The sequence below is a fragment of the Dioscorea cayenensis genome, unplaced genomic scaffold (genome assembly GCF_009730915.1).
Source record: "Dioscorea cayenensis subsp. rotundata cultivar TDr96_F1 unplaced genomic scaffold, TDr96_F1_v2_PseudoChromosome.rev07_lg8_w22 25.fasta BLBR01000769.1, whole genome shotgun sequence".
Lineage (NCBI taxonomy): Eukaryota > Viridiplantae > Streptophyta > Magnoliopsida > Dioscoreales > Dioscoreaceae > Dioscorea > Dioscorea cayenensis.
In genome coordinates, this window is record NW_024087160.1 from 23329 (window position 1) to 29830 (window position 6502).

Consider the following 6502-nt stretch of genomic DNA (forward strand, 5'->3'; position numbering starts at 1 on the left):
GAGTACCCCATCTTTATCGATTGCCTTACCCCCTTTCTTTAGTTTTGCTCTCTTACTTGTTGCTTTTATTGTTGAGAATTGAATCATTGTCACACTTATCATCATTGATCTTTCACATAGCTAAGAATCAAATTAAGTATTTTTATTCCCTACTCCCTGTGGATTCGATACCCGCTCACCCAGCATTATTACTTCGACAAACCCGTGCACTTGTGGGATATACGCAAGGGGACCTCGTCAGCAAACTTCCATGTGGTCTTTTAGAGAGAGACTTCGCAATTTTCCCCACTTGATTTTCATGATTATGCAATGAGGTGGTGTGGTTGCGAAGTGTAGACTCGACTGATTCAAACCTTGTATTTGCAGATTGTATAAATCTAGTCAAGTGCTTCTCTAGGTCACTCATTCGGGTTTCCAAACCTGAGACTCTGTTTTCCATCTGAGGGGCTTGTTGTTGTTGTTGGAAACCCGGTGGCCCCATGACCTTTTGTGGACCTTGATTACTCCATGAGAAATTGGGATGATTCTTCCAACCTGAATTGTAGGTATTGCTATATGGGTTTCCTTGAGGTCTCATGCCATTACCTACAAAATCAACGTTCTCCACCGAAGAACCATCACCAATAGAGATCGGGCAATCGAACGGAGCATGTCCTCCACCACACCCGTTGCAATTAGTCATGGCCGCCACACTATTTGAAGTTAGAAGATCTAACTTCTTACTCAAATTCTCCACTTGAGCCGCCAATGAAGTCACCGCATCTATGTCATGGAGACCGGCCACGTTCTTCTTCTCCCTGGCATTCCATTGGTAGTTGTTTAACCCCATTTCTTCAATCAATTGACGGGCCTCATCGGGGGTCTTGCTACCTAAGGTATCTCCTGCCGCCGCATCCAAGAGTTGCCTTGTACTCAGGTTCAAACCATTGTAAAAGGTTTGAACAATCATCCACTCCGGGAATCCATGTTGCGGGCACTTTCTCAGGAGCTCCTTGAACCTTTCCCATGTCTCAAATAGAGACTCCAATTCCAACTGAACAAAGGATGACATCTTGTTCCTAAGCTTTGCTGATTTTTCAGAGGAAAATAATGGGCTAGAAAAGCTTCTACCATCTCCTCCCACTTGGTAATTGAAACTCTAGGTAACGAGTGTAGCCACTGCTTCGCTCTCCCCTTTAGGGAAAATGGGAAGGCTCTCAATTTGATGGCATCATCCGTCACTCCATTTATCTTCAGCGTATCACACACCTCGAGAAAGCTATCTATGTGACTGTTTGGATTCTCATCGGCCAAACCATTGAATTGTGCGGATTGCTGCAACATGTGGATGAATGCCAGCTTCAACTCAAAGTTCTTAGCTGTAATCGGGGAACGCACAATACTAGATTGTGTCCCCAACACTGAAGGTCTGGCATAATCGGATAATGTTCGCTGTTGCTCATTCTATTCTTCCATGTTTTCAGATCCTTCCACTTCCAAATCAGCTAGATTAGACTGTTCTTGTACAGGCTATTTCCCTTTTCTTCTAAGTGTACGTTCAAGCTCAGGATCTCCTTCAATCAATGATGAAGGATTCCCTCAGGTCATAACCTGGAGCTGCAACCAAAAAGAAAGAAAAAGAAATCAGAATGATGATAGAATAAGAAGATATGAAATAGAATGTATGGTGAAATAGCTAAGAAAACAAAGTGTAAAGTATCTCTAAACGTCTATTCCCCGGCAAAGGCGCCAAAAACTTGACAAGATCCCTTTGCGTATATCCCACAAGTGCACGGATTTATGGAAGTAATAATCCCGGATGAGCGGGTATCGAACCCACAGGGAATAGGGAATAAAAATACTTAATTAGATTCTTAGCTATGTAAGAGATCAGTGATGATAAATGTGACAATGATTCAATTCTCAACAATAAAAGCAACAAGTAAGAGAGCAAAAGTAGAGAAGGGGGTAAGGCAATCGATAAAGGTTGGGTACCCGGATAAGGCTCCGCCTAGGATAATTGTTTCAAGTGCAAGAACCCTCTATTTTTCTTCCAAATCAATGCAATGGTGAGTCATGGAAATCCTTAAGTATATAGTCCCAAATCTAAGGTCAACTATGCCTAACTCTATACATGTCCTGAAGCAGAAATCGAACAATCTCAACACCTCGCACTCGCATAGAGTTGCAATGAGCTCTAGTGATTCCAAGTGATAAATCTCTTCCTAATTAGACCTAACCCTTTGGTACAGGTGGAAGGTCCCTAACCACAATTGAGCATTAGATACTATGATCACCTCAACGGTTCACTCCGTTGCACGCGCAACTAAGCCCCAGCGGAAGTTCATCCCTTGGACCATTCATTCTATTATGGCCGCAAAGAACTCGAGGAACGGAGGTAGAATCTATCACGTCAGAGGGGAAAGGGGACGCTCCTATACCTCTCGACTCACCCTCTCAAACCTCTCTAACCTAGGTTTATCTAACGCTCGTGGTGTGTCACTCACTCACAAGGTTACCAACAAGAACTCTCAACCCTAGTGTCACTCTAGGGAAAATGTTCATACAATCAAGCATTCAAGTTTGGAACTCATAATAAACATCAATTTATTAAAAGCATAATAAAAAGATTCAATGAAACAAATACATCCTAGGGTTCACAAATACCCAAGTAGCCACTAGGGGTTTAGCTCTCCATGGAGCTAAGTACAATCAAAGAAATAGAATGTAAAAGCAATGAATCCATAAAGAAACCCCCTCGATAGTCGGGTCGATGGTCTTGTGGAGAGTCCTCTACTCGTCGCAAAGGATCCTTTGTCCGGCCTAGGATACACCTCGGCGAATCAATGTCGACGAAAGCTCTCCCAATAACCTTCTTCCAAACGACGCGCGATGTCGGAGCCATAGAACCTCTCCAAAACCCTAGCCAATACCCCTCAAAACCCTAGCCGAAGCCCTCTCTCAAGTTGGGGAAAAGATGGAGAAAAGAATACTAAAATCGTGGCTGATTCGGCTTTAAATCGGGCGACTACACGGGCGTGGATGCTTCACGCGCCCGTGCGGAATTTCCATACGGGCGTGGGTAATTTCCTCATGCCCGTGTGGATTCTTTGAACTCCTGTTCTCTCGGCCGGTTGTGAACAGTGCTGCTACCGTGTTGCTGCAGTTCTCTGCTACAGTATCCAGCCTGAATAGCTTCCCGAATCCATACTTTCATCCGAGTAACGCAAATGGGCACACGTTCACGTCGTGGATCACTTGCTTCTTCAATGATAGGCAAGTTGGTGGAGCTCTTGTTCTATGTCCATAAGTCGGAATGCTCGAGTGTGACTGCCTTTGTGCCCCTTCAAATGGATGTGCCAAACTTGAATACGAGGAGGTTGGCACACACTCTATCATCTCACATCGACCTATGTCTTCGCGTTTGAACCTTAGCAAGATTTTCTCCAAAATCGGTGCATTGTAATCCACATTGGCTTCTTTCCTTCAAAACACACATATTAGTGTAAAAACCTGAGGAAAGTAATGCTCAACATAAGGAATGAACGCTTTGCATTCATATTGCACAAACACTTATCAATGAGTTAATTGCTGAATACGTGCAGGAAACGATGTGTCCGGACCCATTTGAAGGGTTGCTAGATCAATTAGTGGAAAATGAAGAAGTCTTATCACTCGATTTAGATGACAAGTTGCAACCTATCATGAGGATCATGAAGAGGATGTTTGAAAAGATAAAAAGAGAAAGAAGATGTCACATGAAGCGCCCCAATGCTAATGGGGATGCGTATTCATGGAGTAAGGGTGATGAACCCTTGTGTGGTAACAAACTCGTTAACTCCCCTTCTACCTTGAAACAACTATATTCATCATGCTTTCAATTTGTATGTAGGAGGGAAACAATCATTCATGAACCACCTTGAGGTATGAATAGGTACGTTAAACTTAATGACGTTAAACGAGCGCTTCTTGGGAGGCAACCTATGTATTTACTGCTTTTCTAGTTTTTAGTTTAGTTTTTGCATGAATAAGAGCTTTAGTGTTGGTGTCTTGATTTGTGCATGTTATTGCTGTGTTTTTCTCATGGATTATTGGTGTTTTAGTATGCTTAACTGTGATTGGTGAAGTTTTTAGGTCATTTGAGCTTGTTTTAATGAGTCTCAGGTTAGTTTTCCTCTGTATATGTAGCCTCTGTATATGTATAAGTGTTGAAGAAATTTGTCTGTAGAGTGTTGGCAACGCCCCTTGCATATGACCCGCAAGTGCACGGTTTTGTAGAAGTAATAAATCCCAAGTGAGTGGCATATCGTATCCACAGGGAGTAGGGAATAAAAATACTAAAATTGCTACTTAACCAAGTGAAGATGAACAATGATTGTGTTGACAAAGTGTAAAGTTGACTAATGTGTTGACAATGATTGTGTTGACTAATGTTTCAAGTGCAAATGTATCATATCCACAATGATTGTGTTGACTAATGTGTTGATAATGATTGCGTGTGACCCACAAGTGCACGGGTTTGTCGAAGTAATTAATTCCCAGGTAAGTGGGTTATTGATAAGTGCTTGTGTGTTAAGAATGCAAAGTATTCTTTAGTTATGATGAGCATGACTTTTATCAAGTTTAAGCGCTAATACATGTGTTTTTGTGTTCTTTTGTGCATATAGTGTTTTGAAGCTAAGTATTAAGAAAAAAAGCCAAAAGTAGATCGTGAACGCACTATTTGGTGGAATCTTGGAAGCAACAAACAAGAAGACACAAGTGGGGATCTAAGCTACGTGAATGTGTGCCAATCTCCATGTATTCAAGCCATTACAATGACTTTGAGGGGCATGAAGGCAGTCACATTTGCGTATCCCAACTTGTGCAATAATAGCAAGATCTTCACTAATAAACCTGTTTATTGAAGAAGCGACGCAATCTACGGCATAAACATGTGTCCGTTTATGTTTCCTCAATGAAAAGTGGATTTGGGAGTGTTTTTTGGCGTGGTACTGTAGCAGGTACTGCAGCAAATCACTATAGCTATTTAATATAGCTGTTATTGTTCACAGTCGGCCAAAAATCAAAATTACAGAGAATCCACACGAGCGTGTGAAATTTCCACATGCCCGTGTGGAAATTCCATAGGGGCTTGTAGAAAATCCACAGGCCTATGTGGATGCCCGATTCCAGCCTATTTAAAGCCATTTTTCAGCCTGATTTCAACATTCTTTTCTCCATTCTTTTCCCAAGTTGAGAGTGGGCTGAGGAAAGGGTTTAGAGGGATTTTGACAAGGCTTTTGGATTGGTTCTCTGGCTTCAACACCGTGCTCCACTTGGAAGAAGGTTATTAGGGGAGCTTTCGTCGGTACCTATTCGGCGAGGTGTGGCCTAGGCTTGATAAGGGGACCTTTGGAAAGGATGAGGCCACTCCACAAGACCATCGACATGAACACCAAGGAGGTTTTTCTATGGATTACTTGTTTTTACATTCAATTTCATTGTTGATTGTAACTAGCTCCATGAAGAGAGCTAAACCCTCTGGTGGGTACTTGGATTTGTGAACCCTAGGATGCTACTGTTTCTCTAAACCTTTTATTATGCTTTTTTTAATTGATGTTTTAATTGAGTTCCAATGTTGAATGCTTGTTGAAAGATTTCTCCCTTAGAGTGACACTAGAGTTCAGAGTCTATATTGATAACCTTTGTGGATTTGTGACATGCCATGAGGGTTAGATATGGCTAGATTAGAGAGGGTTGAGAGGGTGAGTTGAGAAGTAGCCCAGCGTCCCCTTTCCCCTTGGATTTGATTTACTCTATCTCCACATTCGAAGAGTTCTTTCTGACCATAGTAGAGTGAACAGGCTAATGGATGACCTTCCGCTGGGGCTTAGTTGCAAAGGCAACGAAGTTAAGCGTTGAAGTGATTTTAGCATCTAGGGCTTAATTATGACTAGGGACCTTTTGTCTGGACCAAAGGGTTAGGTCTAGACATAGGAATAGGGTTTATCACTTGGAATCCCTAGATCATCTTGCAACTGTACATAGTGCGAGGTGTTGAGACTAATCGGTATTACCACTGGGACTTGGTGTAGAGTTAGTCATGGTTGACCTTAGATTTCGGACCATGTATTTTAGGATCTCCACGACTCATTAATACATTAGTTAGGAAGCATAATAGTTGGTTTTGCACCTGAAGCAATAATCCTAGGTGGAACAATATCCGAGTACCCCATTTACATCAATTGCCTTTTTCCTCTCAATTATTGTACCTCTCTCTCTTATTTCTTTTATTTCTTTTTATATCAATCTTATTAATCATGGCATTGATTTATTCTCATCATAGTTAGATAGCAATCATTGTGTTTCTATTCACTATTCCCTATGGCTACGATACCCACTCACCTTGGATTTATTCGGTCATGTGAAATTTTGGACGCCGTTGCCGGGCAATAGGTGTTTTGGAAACACTTTGCACTTTACTATTTTAACTATTTTACCTATTTATTATTCATTCTATTTCACACTTTCTTATTCTTCC

The 6502-nt window shown here is 41.7% G+C and overlaps 1 non-coding gene across 1 annotated transcript; it reads left to right on the plus strand.

Moving 5' to 3' along the window:
- Positions 1–959: 959 nt before the first annotated feature.
- On the plus strand, positions 960–1066 carry LOC120254951. The gene has a single exon (XR_005534831.1). It is a non-coding gene; the product is annotated as a small nucleolar RNA R71 (small nucleolar RNA).
- The last annotated feature ends 5436 nt before the right edge of the window (positions 1067–6502 follow it).